The sequence below is a fragment of the Ranitomeya variabilis genome, chromosome 5 (assembly GCF_051348905.1).
Source record: "Ranitomeya variabilis isolate aRanVar5 chromosome 5, aRanVar5.hap1, whole genome shotgun sequence".
Classification (NCBI taxonomy): domain Eukaryota; kingdom Metazoa; phylum Chordata; class Amphibia; order Anura; family Dendrobatidae; genus Ranitomeya; species Ranitomeya variabilis.
The window spans coordinates 166037937-166060350 of NC_135236.1; positions in this window are offsets into that span (position 1 = coordinate 166037937).

A 22414-nucleotide genomic window follows, 5' to 3' on the forward strand; every position below is an offset into this window, starting at 1 on the left:
TGGCTATCTTGGTGAAGTCTTTGATAAACCTTCGGTAGTAGCCTACCAACCCAAGGAACTGCTGGACCTCATGGTTATTGTTGGGCTTCGGCCAGTCCCTGATCACAGTGACCTTGTCAGGGTCTGGTGCCACTCCTTCAGCGCTTACCACATAGCCCAGATACTGCACTTTGGGCTTTAACAGATGGCATTTGGATGGTTTTACCTTCAGGCCAAAGTTGGACAGAGCTTCGAACACCTTAGCCAGGTGCTTCAGGTGGTCTTCATATGTCTCAGAGAAGACGATGACATCGTCCAGGTACAACAAGATGGTTTCAAAATTCTTTTGCCTGAGGCGGCACTCCATCATCCTCTGAAATGTTCCTGGTGCATTGCACAGTCCAAACGTCATGTAGTTGAATTCAGAGAGACCAATCGGTGATGTGAAGGTCATCTTTTCTTTATTCGCCTATGCCACTGGAACCTGCCAGTACCCACTGGTGAGATCCAAGGTGGAAAAGTAGTTAGCAAATTTTAAAGCAGCTATTGACTCTTCGATTCTGGGCACCGGGTAAGCATCCTTATGTGTAATGTGGTTTATCTGCCTATAATCAACACACATCCTCATTGTACCATCCTTTTTCCTGACAAGGGCTAATGGAGCTGCCCAGGGGCTACAACTATCTCTGATTACCCCAGCCTCCTTCATCTCTCAGAGCATACTTTTGGCACACTGGTAATGAGCTGGAGGTATAGGCCGGTACCTCTCTTTAATGGGTGGTTGACTTCCCGTGGGGATGTGATGTTGAACCCCTTTTACCTGCCCAAAATCTAGTCGGTGCTTGCTGAATACCCGCTCATACTCATGGACCACCCGGTAAGCCCCTTGCTTTTGGTGTGATGGGGTAGAGTCAGTGCCCACGTGTAATTTCTGACACCAATCCTCCATTTGTCCTGCAGAGCCATTGTCCTCCGCCCGGTTGGACGGAACCAAGGGTTCTGTTGAATGTATTGCATTATTATTAACAGTAAACAGTTTGGCAAGTGTGGCATATCTGGTTAGGTGGACCTCTTTGTTTTACCAGGGCCTGGTAATCTTTACCTCTGAGGCCTATTGCTGCCTGACACCATATCAACATTTCACTCCTGGGAGTATTGCAATGGGGATCGGATCACTCACTATGACAAGTCCAATATCTCCACTAGACAGTTCTACCTGTTGTCTCTGCATCAGGGCTCTGATTTCCTTTTTCTGGACTCTCTGCTCACTGGAACCAGCAGTTTCGGCCACCTGTTGTAGCAAGATAATAACCTCTGCAAGACAATTTTCTATGACATTAGTACCTATGGTCATCATGGGATCACATTCACGTAGGTCAATATCAACAATCACCATTCTTTGGGCCTTTAATTCTACCTGCTCCACTTTAATGGTGACCTCCTTGTACCCCACCTGTGGCAAAGGCAGACCATTACTGGCAAGTGGCAACTATTGTTAAATCACTATCTGGGCCACAGGTAATGTCTGTGTCAGGCCAATAACGTTTATATAGAATGTAAGGCATAGTCGTCCTATTCCTGTGGGTTGGCCCTCGCCCCAGGAGTCGCACATTTAAATGACAGTACCTTGTAATGTGTCCTACCTGGTTGCAGCAGCGACAGATGGGTCATCCATCCGGATGATAGCAGTCATCGTCTCTTCCTCTAGTCGGCAGGATCCTCTTCTGTCATCGCTAGGGGACGTCCTCCGGTCTGAGAGCCAGCTTGATCTTCTCCTTTGGGGATTCCTGTAGGGACTGCACAGTCCAGGCTATTGCAGCTACACTTTTAGTCAGTTCCTGGACTTGGAGGTGCAGTCCTGTGGAGGGGTCATCATCCAGGATCTGTACATCGGCCTCAACGGGGACCTGAGGATATGATGCCACCTCCTGGTGGTACGTGAGGGCTGGACGCCTAGAGGACACTGTGCAGCTGGGCTGAGGTTCAAGCAGCACCCAGATGGCCCTGTCTTTAAATTGTGCAAAGTCCAGGTCAGGGTTTTGCAAGGCCAGGTGTTATGATCCTCAGTGGCTTAGGATCACAAATCTAACCAGCTAAGTAGAAGATAATAGGACGAGCTCTGGGGATGTGGTAACTGGACTGACCGCAAACCTGATCCTAACCGCAAACACTATAGGCAGCCGTGGAACGTTTCCTGAAATCCTAGACGTCTCTTCACGGCCTGAGAAACTGACTACCCCTAAAGAGAAAGTAAAGACCTCACTTGCCTCAGAGAAATAACCCCAGAGATATAGAAGCCCCCCACAAATAATAACGGTGAGTTAAGAGGAAAAGACAAACGCAGAGATGAAACAGGTTGAGCAAATGAGGCCCGCTAACGCTAGATAGCAGAAAATAGCAAGGGATCTGTGCGGTCAGTAAAAAACCCTATGCAAAAATATCCACGCAGAGAATGCGAGAACCCCCACACCAACTAACAATGTGGGGGGAGCAACTCAGCACCCCAGAGCACCAGCAAGCAAGGAAATCACATATTAGCAAGCTGGACAAAACTCATCATATACTAGGAAACATCTTGAACACAGATGAGCAAAAATAAGCAAACAAAACTTAGCTTCTCTTGAGAGACTGATAACGGATGTAGACAGGAGCAATCAGAATAGCACTGAATACAACGACAACAGGCAAGGAATGAAGGACCAGGTGGATCAAATAGGAAACCTGACTAGCAGATGACGAGACAGCTGATCCCAGCCAGAAACCTGCAAAATAACAAAAAGAGCCACCAGGGGGAGCCCAAAGAGAGAACTCACACAGTACCACTCACGACCACAGGAGGGAGCCCGGAAACAGAGTTCACAACAGCCAGGATTTGCAGCTGTGTCCTGTGGGTGCTGAACAGGGGTCCCTCAATGAACTGTTCCTTTAAGAACTTATCCCCATCCTGTACGCTGTTAGGGTCAACCTGTTTGATGGCCCGTATACCGTAAGGGTATAGTCCCGTATGCTATCCTGTGTTCTTTGCTTGCACCCGAAAAACTTCATTTTGATTTCTGCAGCGGTGTGGGTGTCAAAGGTGATTTTAAGTTTGCTAAATATCTGCTGCACAGTTCCTTTTTCCACATCTGGTTAGAATTTTACCTCTCTCAGGGCCGCTCCAATCAGTTGGCCAGTTAAGATGCTGACCTTTTGATGCTCGGTCAGGGGATATACAGTGGGGCAAAAAAGTATTTAGTCAGTCAGCAATAGTGCAAGTTCCACCACTTAAAAAGATGAGAGGCGTCTGTAATTTACATCATAGGTAGACCTCAACTATGGGAGACAAACTGAGAAAAAAAAATCCAGAAAATCACATTGTCTGTTTTTTTATCATTTTATTTGCATATTATGGAGGAAAATAAGTATTTGGTCAGAAACAAAATTTCATCTCAATACTTTGTAATATATCCTTTGTTGGCAATGACAGAGGTCAAACGTTTTCTGTAAGTCTTCACAAGGTTGCCACACACTGTTGTTGGTATGTTGGTCCATTCCTCCATGCAGATCTCCTCTAGAGCAGTGATGTTTTTGGCTTTTCGCTTGGCAACACAGACTTTCAACTCCCTCCAAAGGTTTTCTATAGGGTTGAGATCTGGAGACTGGCTAGGCCACTCCAGGACCTTGAAATGCTTCTTACGAAGCCACTCCTTCGTTGCCCTGGCGGTGTGCTTTGGATCATTGTCATGTTGAAAGACCCAGCCACGTTTCATCTTCAATGCCCTTGCTGATGGAAGGAGGTTTGCACTCAAAATCTCACGATACATGGCTCCATTCATTCTTTCATGTACCCGGATCAGTCGTCCTGGCCCCTTTGCAGAGAAACAGCCCCAAAGCATGATGTTTCCACCACCATGCTTTACAGTAGGTATGGTGTTTGATGGATGCAACTCAGTATTCTTTTTCCTCCAAACACGACAAGTTGTGTTTCTACCAAACAGTTCCAGTTTGATTTCATCAGACCATAGGACATTCTCCCAAAACTCCTCTGGATCATCCAAATGCTCTCTAGCAAACTTCAGACGGGCCCGGACATGTACTGGCTTAAGCAGTGGGACACGTCTGGCACTGCAGGATCTGAGTCCATGGTGGCGTAGTGTGTTACTTATGGTAGGCCTTGTTACATTAGTCCCAGCTCTCTGCAGTTCTGTTATGGTTCTCAATGGCAAGAGAACATAGCCCAGCAAACATACGAACTAGCTCTTGGAAGGATGGAAACTAAACTGACCATGAACTAAACCTGCCGCACAACTAACAGTAGCCGGGTAGCGTAGCCTGCGTTTTATCCCTAGACGCCCAGCGCCGGCCGGAGGACTAACTAATCCTGGCAGAGGAAAATATAGTCCTGGCTCACCTCTAGAGAAATTTCCCCGAAAGGCAGACAGAGGTCCCTACAAATATTGGCGGTGATTTTAGATGAAATGACAAACGTAGTATGAAAATAGGTTTAGCAAAATTGAGGTCCGCTTACTAGATAGCAGGAAGACAGAAAGGGCACTTTCATGGTCAGCTGAAAACCCTATCAAAATACCATCCTGAAATTACTTTAAGACTCTAGTATTAACTCATAACATCAGAGTGGCAATTTCAGATGACAAGAGCTTTCCAGACACAGAAACGAAACTACAGCTGTGAACTGGAACAAAATGTAAAAACAAACAAGGACTAAGTCCAACTTAGCTGGGAGTTGTCTAGCAGCAGGAACATGCACAGAAAGGCTTCTGATTACAATGTTGACCGGCATGGAAGTGACAGAGGAGCAAGGCAAAATAGCGACTCCCACATCCTGATGGAAACAGGTGAACAGAGAGGATGATGCACACCAGTTCAATTCCACCAGTGGCCACCGGGGGAGCCCAAAATCCAATTTCACAACAGTACCCCCCCTCAAGGAGGGGGCACCGAACCCTCACCAGAACCACCAGGGCGATCAGGATGAGCCCTATGAAAAGCACGGACCAAATCGGAGGCATGAACATCAGAGGCAGTCACCCAAGAATTATCCTCCTGACCGTATCCCTTCCATTTGACCAGATACTGGAGTTTCCGTCTGGAAACACGGGAGTCCAAGATTTTTTCCACAACGTACTCCAACTCGCCCTCAACCAACACCGGAGCAGGAGGCTCAACGGAAGGCACAACCGGTACCTCATACCTGCGCAATAATGACCGATGAAAAACATTATGAATAGAAAAAGATGCAGGGAGGTCCAAACGGAAGGACACAGGGTTAAGAATATCCAATATCTTGTACGGGCCGATGAACCGAGGCTTAAACTTGGGGAAGAAACCCTCATAGGGACAAAACAAGAAGACAACCACACCAAGTCCCCAACACAAAGCCGAGGACCAACCCGACGCCGGCGGTTGGCAAAAAGCTGAGTCTTCTCCTGGGACAACTTCAAATTGTCCACTACCTGCCCCCAAATCTGATGCAACCTCTCCACCACAGCATCCACTCCAGGACAATCCGAAGATTCCACCTGACCAGAAGAAAATCGAGGATGAAACCCCGAATTACAGAAAAAGGGAGACACCAAGGTGGCAGAACTGGCCCGATTATTGAGGGCAAACTCCGCCAAAGGCAAAAAAGCAACCCAATCATCCTGATCTGCAGACACAAAACACCTCAAATATGTCTCCAAGGTCTGATTCGTCCGCTCGGTCTGGCCATTAGTCTGAGGATGGAAAGCAGACGAGAAAGACAAATCTATGCCCATCCTAGCACAGAATGCTCGCCAAAATCTAGACACGAATTGAGTACCTCTGTCAGAAACGATATTCTCCGGAATACCATGCAAACGGACCACATTTTGAAAAAACAGAGGAACCAACTCGGAAGAAGAAGGCAACTTAGGCAGGGGAACCAAATGGACCATCTTAGAGAAACGATCACACACCACCCAGATGACAGACATCTTCTGAGAAACAGGAAGATCCGAAATAAAATCCATCGAGATGTGCGTCCAGGGCCTCTTCGGGATAGGCAAGGGCAACAACAATCCACTAGCCCGAGAACAACAAGGCTTGGCCCGAGCACAAACGTCACAAGACTGCACAAAGCCTCGCACATCTCGAGACAGGGAAGGCCACCAGAAGGACCTTGCCACCAAATCCCTGGTACCAAAGATTCCAGGATGACCTGCCAACGCAGAAGAATGAACCTCAGAAATGACTTTACTGGTCCAATCATCAGGAACAAACAGTCTACCAGGTGGGCAACGATCAGGTCTATCCGCCTGAAACTCCTGCAAGGCCCGCCGCAGGTCTGGAGAAACGGCAGACAATATCACTCCATCCTTAAGGATACCTGTAGGTTCAGAATTACCAGGGGAGTCAGGCTCAAAACTCCTAGAAAGGGCATCCGCCTTAACATTCTTAGAACCCGGCAGGTAGGACACCACAAAATTAAACCGAGAGAAAAACAACGACCAGCGCGCCTGTCTAGGATTCAGGCGTCTGGCGGACTCAAGATAAATTAGATTTTTGTGGTCAGTCAATACCACCACCTGATGTCTAGCCCCCTCAAGCCAATGACGCCACTCCTCAAAAGCCCACTTCATGGCCAAAAGCTCCCGATTCCCAACATCATAATTCCGCTCGGCGGGCGAAAATTTACGCGAGAAAAAAGCACAAGGTCTCATCACGGAGCAATCGGAACTTCTCTGCGACAAAACCGCCCCAGCTCCGATTTCAGAAGCGTCGACCTCAACCTGAAAAGGAAGAGCAACATCAGGCTGACGCAACACAGGGGCGGAAGAAAAGCGGCGCTTAAGCTCCCGAAAGGCCTCCACAGCAGCAGGGGACCAATCAGCAACATCAGCACCCTTCTTAGTCAAATCAGTCAATGGTTTAACAACATCAGAAAAACCAGCAATAAATCGACGATAAAAGTTAGCAAAGCCCAAAAATTTCTGAAGACTCTTAAGAGAAGAGGGTTGCGTCCAATCACAAATAGCCTGAACCTTGACAGGATCCATCTCGATGGAAGAGGGGGAAAAAATATATCCCAAAAAGGAAATCTTTTGAACCCCAAAAACGCACTTAGAACCCTTCACACACAAGGAATTAGACCGCAAAACCTGAAAAACCCTCCTGACCTGCTGGACATGAGAGTCCCAGTCATCCGAAAAAATCAAAAAATCATCCAGATACACAATCATAAATTTATCCAAATAATCACGGAAAATGTCATGCATAAAGGACTGAAAGACTGAAGGGGCATTTGAAAGACCAAAAGGCATCACCAAATACTCAAAGTGGCCCTCGGGCGTATTAAATGCGGTTTTCCACTCATCCCCCTGCTTAATTCGCACCAAATTATACGCCCCACGAAGATCTATCTTAGAGAACCACTTGGCCCCCTTTATGCGAGCAAACAAATCAGTCAGCAGTGGCAACGGATATTGATATTTAACCGTGATTTTATTCAAAAGCCGATAATCAATGCACGGCCTCAAAGAGCCATCTTTCTTAGCCACAAAGAAAAAACCGGCTCCTAAGGGAGATGACGAAGGACGAATATGTCCCTTTTCCAAGGACTCCTTTATATATTCTCGCATAGCAGCATGTTCAGGCACAGACAGATTAAATAAACGACCCTTAGGGTATTTACTACCCGGAATCAAATCTATGGCACAATCGCACTCCCGGTGCGGAGGTAATGAACCAAGCTTAGGTTCTTCAAAAACGTCACGATATTCAGTCAAGAATTCAGGAATCTCAGAGGGAATAGATGATGAAATGGAAACCACAGGTACGTCCCCATGCGTCCCCTTACATCCCCAGCTTAACACAGACATAGCTTTCCAGTCAAGGACTGGGTTATGAGATTGCAGCCATGGCAATCCAAGCACCAACACATCATGTAGGTTATACAGCACAAGAAAGCGAATAATCTCCTGGTGATCCGGATTAATCCGCATAGTTACTTGTGTCCAGTATTGTGGTTTATTGCTAGCCAATGGGGTGGAGTCAATCCCCTTCAGGGGTATAGGAGTTTCAAGAGGCTCCAAATCATACCCACAGCGTTTGGCAAAGGACCAATCCATAAGACTCAAAGCGGCGCCAGAGTCGACATAGGCATCCGCGGTAATAGATGATAAAGAACAAATCAGGGTCACAGATAGAATAAACTTAGACTGTAAAGTGCCAATTGAAACAGACTTATCAAGCTTCTTAGTACGCTTAGAGCATGCTGATATAACATGAGTTGAATCACCGCAATAGAAGCACAACCCATTTTTTCGTCTAAAATTCTGCCGTTCACTTCTGGACAGAATTCTATCACATTGCATATTCTCTGTCGTCTTCTCAGTAGACACCGCCAAATGGTGCACAGGTTTGCGCTCCCGCAGACGCCTATCGATCTGGATAGCCATTGTCATGGACTCATTCAGACCCGCAGGCACAGGGAACCCCACCATAACATCCTTAATGGCATCAGAGAGACCCTCTCTGAAATTCGCCGCCAGGGCGCACTCATTCCACTGAGTAAGCACAGCCCATTTACGGAATTTCTGGCAGTATATTTCAGCTTCGTCTTGCCCCTGAGATAGGGACATCAAGGCCTTTTCCGCCTGAAGTTCTAACTGAGGTCCCTCATAAAGCAACCCCAAGGCCAGAAAAAATGCATCCACATTGAGCAACGCAGGATCCCCTGGAGCCAATGCAAAAGCCCAATCCTGAGGGTCGCCCCGGAGCAGAGAAATCACAATCCTGACCTGCTGAGCAGGATCTCCAGCAGAGCGAGATTTCAGGGACAAAAATAACTTGCAATTATTTTTGAAATTTTGAAAGCAAGATCTATTCCCCGAGAAAAATTCAGGCAAAGGAATTCTAGGTTCAGATATAGGAACATGAACAACAAAATCTTGTAAGTTTTGAACTTTCGTGGTGAGATTATTCAAACCTGCAGCTAAACTCTGAATATCCATTTTAAACAGGTGAACACAGAGCCATTCCAGGATTAGAAGGAGAGAGAGAGAGAAAGGCTGCAATATAGGCAGACTTGCGAGAGATTCAATTACAAGCACACTCAGAACTGAAAAAAAAAAAAAAAAAAAAATCTTCAGCAGACTTCTCTTTTCTCTCCTTTCTCTGTCAATTAATTTAACCCTTTAGGGCCGGTCAAACTGTTATGGTTCTCAATGGCAAGAGAACATAGCCCAGCAAACATACGAACTAGCTCTTGGAAGGATGGAAACTAAACTGACCATGAACTAAACCTGCCGCACAACTAACAGTAGCCGGGTAGCGTAGCCTGCGTTTTATCCCTAGACGCCCAGCGCCGGCCGGAGGACTAACTAATCCTGGCAGAGGAAAATATAGTCCTGGCTCACCTCTAGAGAAATTTCCCCGAAAGGCAGACAGAGGTCCCTACAAATATTGGCGGTGATTTTAGATGAAATGACAAACGTAGTATGAAAATAGGTTTAGCAAAATTGAGGTCCGCTTACTAGATAGCAGGAAGACAGAAAGGGCACTTTCATGGTCAGCTGAAAACCCTATCAAAATACCATCCTGAAATTACTTGAAGACTCTAGTATTAACTCATAACATCAGAGTGGCAATTTCAGATGACAAGAGCTTTCCAGACACAGAAACGAAACTACAGCTGTGAACTGGAACAAAATGTAAAAACAAACAAGGACTAAGTCCAACTTAGCTGGGAGTTGTCTAGCAGCAGGAACATGCACAGAAAGGCTTCTGATTACAATGTTGACCGGCATGGAAGTGACAGAGGAGCAAGGCTAAATAGCGACTCCCACATCCTGATGGAAACAGGTGAACAGAGAGGATGATGCACACCAGTTCAATTCCACCAGTGGCCACCGGGGGAGCCCAAAATCCAATTTCACAACACAGTTCATTCACTAGGTCCCCCCGCGTGGTTCTGGGATTTTTGCTCACCGTTCTTGTGATCATTCTGACCCCACGGGGTGGGATTTTGCGTGGAGCCCCAGATCGAGGGAGATTATCAGTGGTCTTGAATGTCTTCCATTTTCTAATTATTGCTCCCACTGTTGATTTCTTCACTCCAAGCTGGTTGGCTATTGCAGATTCAGTCTTCCCAGCCTGGTGCAGGGCTACAATTTTGTTTCTGGTGTCCTTTGACAGCTCTTTGGTCTTCACCATAGTGGAGTTTGGAGTCAGACTGTTTGAGGGTGTGCACAGGTGTCTTTTTATACTAATAACAAGTTTAAACAGGTGCCATTACTACAGGTAATGAGTGGAGGAAAGAGGAGACTCTTAAAGAAGAAGTTACAGGTCTGTGAGAGCCAGAAATCTTGATTGTTTGTTTCTGACCAAATACTTATTTTCCACCATAATATGCAAATAAAATGATAAAAAAACAGACAATGTGATTTTCTGGCTTTTTTTTTCTCAGTTTGTCTCCCATAGTTGAGGTCTACCTATGATGTAAATTACAGACGCCTCTCATCTTTTTAAGTGGTGGAACTTGCACTATTGCTGACTGACTAAATACTTTTTTGCCCCACTGTACCTTAAATAGGCTGCAGAGCCTTTCCTTAAAATCACTTAATGTATGGCACTCCCCGAAATATTGTGGAAGCCAGGCCGCTCCAGGAATATATGGCATGGACAGCGGCATTATAGCAGCGGTTACTGCGGCAGGGTCCAGCCAGCTTGTAGCAGCTGCGGGCACTGCAGGGTCTGGTGGCATTACTGGACCCGCAGCTGCGACCACCACAGGGTCGGGGGGCATCATGGGGCCTGCGGCTGCAACCACCAAGGGGTCTGGGGGCATCATGGGGCCTGCGGCTGCGACCGCCACCAATTCTCCTCCCGGGTCAAACATGCCCCCTTGCTAACCTTGTAGGGGCCTGGCAGCTCTCCTGTGCACGGTCTGCGGCGGTTCCTCCTCTGCGCAGCTGGACGCTTCTCCCAGTCCTACAACCAGCACTTTGCGGCGTCCTCACTTGCGGTGTTGCTGCACGGCCTCTTCACTTCCATCTTCCCTCGCAATTCGGCACTAACTTCCTCTTTGCACTCTTTTGGATCACTCCGCCCACGAAGGTACGCCCACTTCTTCCCCTTGCGCTCCATGAGGCATGGCAATGGCGGTCTGCAAACAAACTGTCACAGTCTCTGGTACACAGTACCTGGCGATGCCAGGGAACAAAATCCTGTTAGTGATGCCAAGGTTGAGTCGCCCACCAGGGCAATGGGGATACTGGGTACCGGGTCCGGCCGCTCTTAAAGGGGATGTCATGGTGGCTGCGACCTGGTCCGTGGCCCTGGGACTCAATTAAAGGGGAAAGGTCTTTTAAGGGAATTGTGAAAGTCTATTTTCGTGACACCACCTGTGGTTCTCGGTCAATAGGAACTGACGCTGCTTAAAGGGGTCCTCTGGGGTGATGTTGTGGCAGCAGGATGATGATGCTTCCCATAGGTGAAGCGGGGTCCCCAGGGATCCCAAGGTGTATGGCAGGGATGATGTGTTGCCTTTAAATAATGGGAGACACAGGGTTGCAGTCTTTACCTGGTTTACTGGTGGTAGCAGGCCACAGTCCAGGGTACCGGCAACAGGTACAGAAGGAGTCCAGGCAGCCCAGAAACAAGCGGACATCCCCTTGGCAGTTCAGGTTGGGAGCCTTCCACTATGCACTGCTTTCTTGGCCCCTTGCTCCATGTAGTTTGCTGGCAAGGTACCCCTTTTCTCTCCTGTCCTGGGATAGTACCTGCACGGTAGGCAGCTTGAGCCGTTTTCTTGGGGTCTCTGACAGGGTGGCTCCAGGCTCTTACTGCTGCTGTACCTCAAGTGTTGTATGGGCAATTAGAATACAGTCCTATGCCTTCCAGTTCTACTGTGGACCTTGCAGTAATCCACAATCTCGGGGCCCCAGCTCCCGGTTTCTGCGCTCTGGCTCCTAGGAGGCCCATTTGTCGCCTCTTTGAGCCCTCAATCTCTCCTCTGCTCCATTCCTGTCTCTGTCCACTCTGAACTGAACTGAACTGAACAGACTCCTCCTCCAGACCAGGATCTATATCTCTCAGGGAAGCTTCCCTAAACCAGGGTTTTAAGCTCTCCATCATGGCCTGGAGTTATAATGTGTTGTGTGTGGGATAACCTGCCAAAGGAATCCCTCTTGTTTCAAGGCATAGCACTACCCATCCCGAGAGGAAGGCAGCACTACTGTGGAACTCCTGGGGTGCCACATATTCAACGTTTATTGTTAGGTTCCACTATTGTTTACTATTTTTTTATTTTATTGTTTCCATAATATCACACATACTCAAATTAATTAACCACATCTCACTAGTAGGGACTTTCTGAAACATCCATTGAAGAAATATTATTGAGAACTGGTTGAAAACAACAAATACCCAAATACTGATAATGATTGTCGCCTTCAAGATATAAAATGCACAGTGAGCTGGCTATTAACTTTCAATATCATTAATAGCTACAAACTCTTGTCTTGTTCTTTTCACGAGGGCACAGGGCCCAGTTGATTCTGTAAGGTTAAGAACCGACTGGGTAAGGCCCTGTATTTGATTGACCACAAATTGGATTCAATCCGTTAGCTATTAAGGCAAGATATTGTTAGCACCATGCCGGATCCCTGCTCTGACAGGCAGTGTCCCCGGTGTGTCACTTCACTCACTCGCGCTGCGGTCGGTTCCTTCCTTCCTCATGCTCTGCATGCATCCAGCAGAGCTTCCAGCCAGGCTCCCAGCCATGTCCTTAGGGCACGTGCGTGCACGATCCCACCCTCTTAAAGGGCCAGTGTGTGCACATACTATTTCCTCCCCAGCCAATGGCTGTGGTGCATTATATACATATTGCTTCCTCCTCACTGGGGAGATGCCTGAGCAACCTTCCTGTTTTGCAGTCTAAGTTGGGTAAGGTTGTGAACAAGTTCCTGCTGAACTTTGGTGCAGATCTTGCCTGCTGCACTCTGGTGCAGATCCTGTTTGCTGCACTCTGGTGCAGATCTTGTCTGCTCCACACTGGTGCAGATCCTGTCTGCTCCACTCTGGTGCAGATCCTTTCTGCTCCACTCTGGTGCAGATCCTGTCTGCTCCACTCTGGTGCAGATCCTGTCTGCTGCACTCTGGTTTAGAACCTGCCTGCTGCACTCTGATACAAACTCTGCCTGCTGCACTCTGGTTCAAGATCTGCCTCTGCACTCTGATTCAAGTACTGCCTGCTGCACTCTGATACCAACTTTGCCTGCTGCACCATCCAGTCTGTCCCACTAGGTCCATCTGCTGTGCATCCGTTGGTCTGTCCTGGAGTGGCAACTAGCATTCACTGGGAGCCAAGCCTAACCTCACTATCAGAGGCTCTAGTGAACAGTTTGGTGCCCCTCCAGGACAGACCAATGGGACATGCCCCTCCAGGTTCTCTGCTGTCCGTGACACAGTGGTTCCACAAACCACATACGTGACAGTTTGCTCAGGCCATTGACCCTGCTGGACCCCGGATCCTGCCCATTCAGACCATGTACCAAGAGGTCTGTCAACAGAAAGACACACAGGAGGAGCTGTCCATGCAGCTGCAGTCCCTGACTACCAAGTTGGAGGCCTTAAACATCTCTCCAGAGTTCCCGCATGTTGAAGCAGCAGTGCCTTCTACAGAGACTCCTGAGATGGCTCGCTTAGTTCGAGGTTCAGGCCCCCGACTCGCAGCTCCACCACGCTTTAACAACAACCCAAAACTGTGCCGCGGGTTCATCAATCAGTGCCAGTTAAATTTTTAAGTCCTTGCTTTTGTCGCACCTTGGAGGCGAGGCACTGGCGTGGTTGAACCCATTATGAGAGAGAAAGGACAAGATCATCTCCAATTTGACTGCGTCCTTGGAGGATTTTAGCAGTGTTTTATGAACCCGGATGAACCCCATCTTCAGTTGCCACTCTTTTACTTTTACATCAGTCCAACTTATCAATGGGACAATATGCAGTGCACTTCTGCACCCAGGCATCCAAACTTGGATGGAATAAAGAAGCTTTGGTGGCGACATTCTGTGAGGGGCTTTACAAAAGCATTAAGGATGAGTTAGCCTTTCGAGACCTACCAACTATCTTCAACGGCTTGATCTCCCTCGCCATCTGAATAGACCTTCGTTTCCATGAGCGTGCCTGTGAGGTGACACGTGAAAGACGACCGCTGCGCCTGGCTCCGTCTTTTCAAATGATGCTTGTACCTTCGCCCTCCCCTGTCGAGGGCTCACCAGAACCTATGCAGAATGACCGCCTAGCCCTTGCCAGACAGCGACAGAGGGATCGCCACACTAAAGGCCAGTGCCTCCGGCATCTAGGGTCGGTAAGAGAGGCCTTCCTAGATGGAAAATACATCTCTCTACCTCTGACCCTTACTGCGGCCATGACAACCGGTGAATACCAGTTTATTAAGTCAGCATATTTGGATTCCAGGACAGCCGGAAATTTTATCCTCCAGGCTGTAGTGGATCGATTCCTAATCCCAGTTCATCTGCTCCAGAACCCCCTGGAAATAACATCTGTCGATGGGAGAACTCTTTGGAAGATGGTTCGTCTGGTTACTGAGCTGCTTGAGGTCCACATTGGGATGCTTCGTACTGAGAGGATTGTCTTCTATGTTCTTTCCCACTTGTGTCATGCCTTTCTCTTAGGCCTACCATGGCTGCAACAACACAAACCTTTGTTGGACTGGAGAACTGGCGAGTTGCTCCACTGGGGACATTCCTGTCATGAGAAGTTTCTGGCTCCAGTACAACTGGCTAAGGCTTTGTCTGCTCTCTGGCATTGCTGCTCAGTTTGCCATCTGCCTATTGGTCCTTTGCTGATGTATTTGACAAAAAGGAAGCAGAGACTTCGCTCAAGTTTTTCAAGAGTTTGTCAACGATACCTTCCAGGACATGATTTATTCCTGCGTTGTTGTGTTTCTGGATGATATTTTAGTATTTTCCCCAGATCTGGCCTCCCACAGATGAGCAGTTCAGCAAGTTCTTCAGCGTCTTAGGGAGAATCGACTCTACGCCAAGTATGAGAAATGTGTTTTTGAACAGTTTGCCCTTCTCTATTTGGCCACTTGCACAATAGAAAAAAGAAAAGCACTCACCGATCTGAAAAATCCTTAGCTTTATTGAGTCTGCATTAAAAAGAGTCCACGGCAGGGAGAGTGAGGAAAGGAGCTAGTGTGAGCAGATCAAAATGGCGGCCATTGACCGGTTGACCCGTAGAAGCACTGGCATAGCGCGAAACGGCCATCGTTCTGACCTGCTCGCACTAACTCCTTTCCTCACTCTCCCTGCCATGGACTCTTTTTAATGAAGACTCAATAAAGCGAAGGATTTTTCAGATCGTTGAGTGCTTTTCTTTTTTCTATTGTACAAGTGGACGGATTTGTTTTTTCTGGATATAGCATCCGAGATCATGGAACATAGCGTCCCATCATACCGGCTTTGAAGCTGCACCTGTGGTTATCAGTGGTCTGCAGCTTCATGTTGGCAGTGGTGCCGCCCTCTGTCTTTTTCTCTTTTGTTGTCTACACCTTCTCTATCTGGGTTACATCATCTCAGACACCAGACTCAGGATGGATCATGAGAAAGTCTATTCCATCCCTAAATGGCCGCTGCCCATGGGAGTCAAAGCAATACAGCGATTCCTTGGCTTTGCTAACTATTATCGACAATTCATTCCTCACTTCTCCAATCTGACCGCTCCTATCTCTGCTATGAACCGAAAGGGAGCCAATCCAAAGAACTGGTCCTCCAAGGCTGAGGAGGCCTTCTGATCTCTTAAACAGTCCTTCTCCACCACTCCTGTTCTCCATCATCCGGACTTGAACAAACAGTTCTTCCAAGAGGTGGATGCATCCTCATAAGTGGCTGGAGCTGTTCTCACTCAGAAATCTGTTGTGAACTCTGTTTTCGGGCTCCTTCTTGTGATCACAGGTGGTATTGTGTGAGTTTTGTTTTTGGGCTCCCCCTGGTGGCTTTGTTTGTTATCCTGCGGGTCTGTGGCTGGATCAGCTGCCTCGTTATGCACTAGGGAGTTCCTATTTAGCTCTGCTTCACTTCCACTTGTTGCCGGCTGTCGATGTATTCAGTGCTATTCTGATCTCCCCTGATTATCTTCGTTTTCAGTCTCTTCTGGAGAAGCTAAGTATCTGTTTGATTATTTTTTGCTCATCAGTCTGCAATATGATTTCTGTGTATTATGAGTTTAGTCCAGCTTGCTAATATGTGAGTTCCTGCTGCTGGTAAGCTCTGGGGTACGGAGTTGCTTCCCCCGCACCGTTAGTTGGTGCGGGGGCTCGAGCAATCTCTGCGTGGATATTTTGCTTAGGGTTTTCTATTGACCGCACAGCTCCCTTCCTATTTTCTGCTATCTAGTGTTAGCGGGCCTCATTTGCTAAATCTATTTCATCTCTGCGTTTGTGCTTTCCCCTTAACTCACCGTTAATATTTGTGGGGGGCTTTTCTATATCTTTGGGGTCATTTCTCTGAGGCAAGTAAGGACTTTACTTTCCCTCTAGGAATAGGTAGTTTCTCAGGCCTTGAAGAGACGTCTAGGATTTCCAGGTAACGTTCCATGGCTGCCTATAGTTGTTTGCGGATAGGATCAGGTTGCGGTCAATCCAGATACCACTTCCCCAGAGCTGGTCCTCGGTTTAGTTACTTAGCTAGTCAAACTTGCGATCCTTGCCACTAGGATCATAACAGTACAGCCGGCCCATAAAGTGTTAATTGCATGGCAGAAGCAGGAGAAGAGAAGCCTTGAGGAATTTTTTTTTTTTTTTTTTGCTGCCGTGTGTCTAGCTGCTGTGTGTCTAGCTTCTCTCCTCCTCTTAATCTTGGTGTGGCTCTGAGTTCAGCTGCTGACATGGATATCCAGAGTTTGGCCTCCAGTGTAGATCATCTTGCTGCAAGGGTACAAAGTATTCAGGATTTTGTTGTTCACAGTCCTATGTCAGAGCCTAGAATACCTATTCCGGAGTTGTTTTCTGGAGATAGATCTAGGTTCCTGAATTTTAAGAACAATTGCAAATTGTTTCTTTCTTTGAAACCTCGTTCCTCTGGTGATTCCGTTCAGCAAGTTAAGATTATTATTTCTTTCTTGCGCGGCGACCCTCAAGATTGGGCCTTCGCATTGGCGCCAGGGGATTATGCATTGCTCAGTGTGGATGCGTTTTTTCTGGCCCTTGGATTGCTCTATGAGGAACCTAATCTTGAGAACCAGGCTGAAAAAGCTTTGTTGGCCCTCTCTCAGGGGCAAGATGAAGCAGAGGTGTATTGCCAGAAATTTCGGAAATGGTCGGTGCTTACTCAATGGAATGAGTGTGCCCTGGCTGCAAATTTCAGAAAGGGTCTTTCTGAAGCCATTAAGAATGTCATGGTGGGGTTCCCTACGCCTGCAGGTCTGAATGAGTCAATGACTCTGGCCATTCAGATTGATCGGCGTTTGTGGGAGCGCAAACCTGCGAACTATTTGGCGGTGTCTTCTGAACAGACACCTGAGTCTATGCAATGTGATAGAATTCTGACCAGAAGTGAACGGCAAAATTATAGACGGCAAAATGGGTTGTGCTTTTACTGTGGTGTCTCAGCTCATGTTATCTCAGCATGCTCTAAGCGCACAAAAGAGATTGATAAATCTGTCACCATTGGTACTTTACAGCCTAAGTTCATTTTGTCTGTTACCCTGATTTGTTCCCTGTCATCTTACCAGGTTATGGCTTTTGTGGATTCAGGTGCTGCCCTGAGCCTGATGGATTTGTCATTTGCCCGGCGCTGTGGTTTTGTGTTGGAGCCTTTAAAATTCCCTATTCCACTAAGGGGTATTGATGCTACACCATTGGCTATGAATAAACCTCAGTACTGGACGCAAGTGACCATGTGCATGACTCCTGTTCATCAGGAGGTGATTCGCTTTCTTGTTCTGCATAATTTGCATGATGTTGTCGTGTTGGGTCTGCCATGGTTGCAGACTCATAATCCAGTCCTGGATTGGAAAGCAATGTCTGTGTCAAGTTGGGGTTGCCAGGGAATTCATGGCGATGCTCCTGTGGTGTCAATTGCTTCATCCACTCCTTCTGAAGTCCCTGCGTTTTTGTCGGACTACCAGGATGTATTTGATGAGCCCAAACTCAGTTCTCTACCTCCTCATAGGGATTGTGATTGTGCTATAAATTTGATTCCTGGTAGTAAGTTTCCTAAGGGACGACTTTTCAATTTGTCAGTGCCGGAGCATGCTGCTATGCGGAGTTATATAAAGGAGTCTTTGGAGAAAGGACTTATTCGCCCCTCCTCATCCCCTCTTGGTGCGGGATTCTTTTTTGTGGCTAAGAAGGATGGTTCCCTGAGACCTTGTATTGATTATCGCCTTCTAAATAAAATCACGGTCAAATTTCAGTATCCTTTGCCATTGTTATCTGATCTGTTTGCTCGCATTAGGGGGTCTAGTTGGTTCACCAAGATAGATCTTCGTGGTGCGTATAACCTTGTGCATATTAAGCAGGGTGATGAATGGAAAACTGCATTTAATACGCCCGAAGGCCATTTCGAGTACTTGGTGATGCCTTTTGGACTTTCTAACGCTCCTTCTGTCTTTCAGTCCTTCATGCACGACATCTTCCGCGAGTATCTGGATAAATTTATGATTGTGTATCTGGATGATATTCTGTTTTTTTCTGATGATTGGGAGTCCCATGTTAAGCAGGTCAGGATGGTGTTTCAGGTCCTGCGTGCCAATGCTTTATTTGTGAAGGGCTCAAAATGTCTTTTTGGAGTCCAGAAGGTCTCTTTTTTGGGTTTCATTTTTTCCCCTTCTACTATTGAGATGGACCCAGTCAAGGTTCAGGCTATTCATGACTGGACTCAGCCTACATCTGTTAAGAGTCTTCAGAAGTTCTTGGGTTTTGTTAATTTTTACCGTCGCTTCATCGCTAATTTTTCTGGTGTTGTTAAGCCTTTGACGGATTTGACCAAGAAGGGTTCTGATGTTACTAATTGGTCTCCTGCGGCTGTATAGGCCTTTCGGGAGCTGAAGCGCCGGTTTTCTTCGGCTCCGGTCTTATGTCAGCCAGATGTCTCTCTTCCTTTCCAGGTCGAGGTTGATGCTTCTGAGATTGGAGCGGGGGCTGTTTTGTCGCAGAGAAGCTCTGATGGCTCTGTGATGAAGCCATGTGCTTTCTTTTCAAGAAAGTTTTCGCCTGCCGAGCGGAATTATGATGTCGGTAATCGGGAGTTGTTGGCTATGAAGTGGGCATTTGAGGAGTGGCGACATTGGCTCGAGGGAGCTAAGCATCGTGTGGTGGTCTTGACTGATCACAAAAATCTGATTTATCTCGAGTCGGCCAAGTGGCTGAATCCTAGACAGGCTCGTTGGTCGTTGTTTTTCTCTCGTTTTGATTTCGTGGTCTCGTACCTGCCTGGTTCGAAGAATGTGAAGGCTGATGCTCTTTCTAGGAGTTTTGTGCCTGACTCTCCTGGAGATTCTGAGCCGGCTGGTATCCTCAGAGAAGGGGTGATTTTGTCTGCCATCTCCCCAGATTTGCGACGAGTGCTGCAGGAGTTTCAGGTGGATAGACCTGACCGTTGTCCACCGGAGAGACTGTTTGTCCCAGATAGATGGACCAACAGAGTTATTTCCGAGGTTCATTCTTCGGTGTTGGCAGGCCATCCTGGAATATTTGGTACCAGAGATTTGGTGGCCAGGTCCTTTTAATGGCCTTCCTTGTCGCGGGATGTGCGTTCCTTTGTGCAGTCTTGTGGAATTTGTGCTCGGGCTAAGCCTTGCTGTTCTCGTGCCAGTGGTTTGCTGTTACCTTTGCCTGTCCCGAAGAGGCCTTGGACGCACATTTCCATGGATTTTATTTCAGATCTCCCTGTCTCTCAGAGATTGTCTGTCATCTGGGTGGTGTGTGATCGTTTTTCTAAGATGGTCCATTTGGTGCCCTTGCCTAAGTTGCCTTCCTCCTCCGAGTTGGTTCCGCTGTTTTTTCAAAATGTGGTTCGATTGCACGGGATCCCTGAGAATATTGTTTCCGACAGAGGATCCCAGTTTGTGTCTAGATTTTGGCGGACCTTTTGTGCTAAGATGGGCATTGATTTGTCTTTTTCGTCGGCCTTCCATCCTCAGATGAATGGCCAAACCGAGCGAACTAATCAGACCTTGGAAACCTATTTGAGATGTTTTGTTTCTGCTGATCAGGACGACTGGGTGGCTTTTTTGCCATTGGCCGAATTTGCCCTTAATAATCGGGCTAGTTCTGCTACTTTGGTTTCGCCTTTTTTTGTAATTCGGGGTTTCATCCTCGTTTTTCCTCGGGTCAGGTGGAGTCTTCTGACTGTCCTGGAGTGGATCTTGTGGTGGATAGGTTGCATCAGATTTGGGATCATGTGGTGGACAATTTGAAGCTGTCTCAAGAGAAGGCTCAGCGCTTTGCCAACCGCCGTCACTGTGTGGGTCCCCGACTTCGCGTTGGGAACTTGGTGTGGTTGTCTTCTCGCTTTGTTCCTATGAAGGTCTCCTCTCCCAAGTTCAAGCCTCGGTTTATCGGTCCTTATAAGATTTTGGAAGTCCTTAACCCTGTGTCATTTCGTTTGGACCTTCCAGCATCGTTTGCTATTCATAATGTGTTCCATCGGTTGTTGTTGCGGAGGTATGTGGTGCCTGTGGTTCCTTCGGTTGAGCCTCCTGCCCCTGTGCTGGTTGAGGGAGAATTGGAATACGTGGTGGAGAAGATCTTGGATTCCCGTATTTCTAGACGGAGGCTTCAGTATTTGGTTAAGTGGAAGGGCTATGGTCAGGAGGATAATTCCTGGGTTGTCGCCTCTGATGTTCATGCAGCTGATTTGGTTCGTGCCTTCCATGTGGCTCACCCTGATCGCCCTGGGGTTTTTTGATGAGGGTTCGGTGACCCCTCCTCAAGGGGGGGGTACTGTTGTGAACTCTGTTTTCGGGCTCCCTCTTGTGGTCACAGGTGGTATTGTGTGAGTTTTGTTTTTGGGCTCCCCCTGGTGGCTTTGTTTGTTATCCTGCGGGTCTGTGGCTGGATCAGCTGCCTCGTTATGCACTAGGGAGTTCCTATTTAGCTCTGCTTCACTTCCACTTGTTGCCAGCTGTCGATGTATTCAGTGCTATTCTGATCTCCCCTGATTATCTTCGTTTTCAGTCTCTTCTGGAGAAGTTAAGTTTCTGTTTGATTATTTTTTGCTCATCAGTCTGCAATATGATTTCTGTGTATTATGAGTTTAGTCCAGCTTTCTAATATGTGAGTTCCTGCTGCTGGTAAGCTCTGGGGTACGGAGTTGCTTCCCCCGCACCGTTAGTTGGTGCGGGGGCTCGAGCAATCTCTGTGTGGATATTTTGCTTAGGGTTTTCTATTGACCGCACAGCTCCCTTCCTATTTTCTGCTATCTAGTGTTAGCGGGCCTCATTTGCTAAATCTATTTCATCTCTGCGTTTGTGCTTTCCCCTTAACTCACCGTTAATATTTGTGGGGGGCTTTTCTATATCTTTGGGGTCATTTCTCTGAGGCAAGTAAGGACTTTACTTTCCCTCTAGGAATAGGTAGTTTCTCAGGCTGTGAAGAGACGTCTAGGATTTCCAGGTAACGTTCCACGGCTGCCTATAGTTGTTTGCGGATAGGATCAGGTTGCGGTCAATCCAGATACCACTTCCCCAGAGCTGGTCCTCGGTTTAGTTACTTAGCTAGTCAAACTTACGATCCTTGCCACTAGGATCATAACAGAAATCCTCCTCGGGTCGCCACATATCCTGCAGTTTCTTCTCTAAGGCCTTCTCCACTCCTGAGCATAACTACTCTATCAGAGACTGGGAGATACTCTCCATTAAGATGGCTTTGGCGGAGTGGTGATACCTGCCGGAGGGCGCAGTCTATCCAGTGGTCATCTACATGGACCATAAGAACCTGGTGTATCTCCAGTCCGCCCAGAGACTTAATCGACGTCAAGCTAGGTGGTCTTTGTTTTTTGCCCGATTTAACTTTCTATTACATTTCAGGTCTGGTGACAAGAATGTCAGAGCTGATGCCCTCTCTCGCTCATTTCTGTCCAGGGACCAAGAGGAGGACTCTCAATTTATCATCAAACTGTCCTAGATGGCTACTGTTGCTCCAGTCAGCCTGTCATGAATTCCCCCAGGAAAAACCCTTGTGGCTGAATCCGAGAGGGAGTGAGTTTTGTCATGGGGCCACTCATCCAAGGTGGCTGGTAACATGGGACAGAGGAAGACACTACAATTGATTTCTCGCCCCTACTGGTGGTCATTAGGGATGAGCGAGTAGTAAAATATTCGGACTCGCTAAACTCGTAACGAGTACACCGTAATACTCGGGTATTCGGTATGAGTAACAAATCCAATGTTAGTCAATGAAAAATGCGAGTAAATATCTACACAGTTAAGGTATATATATATATAT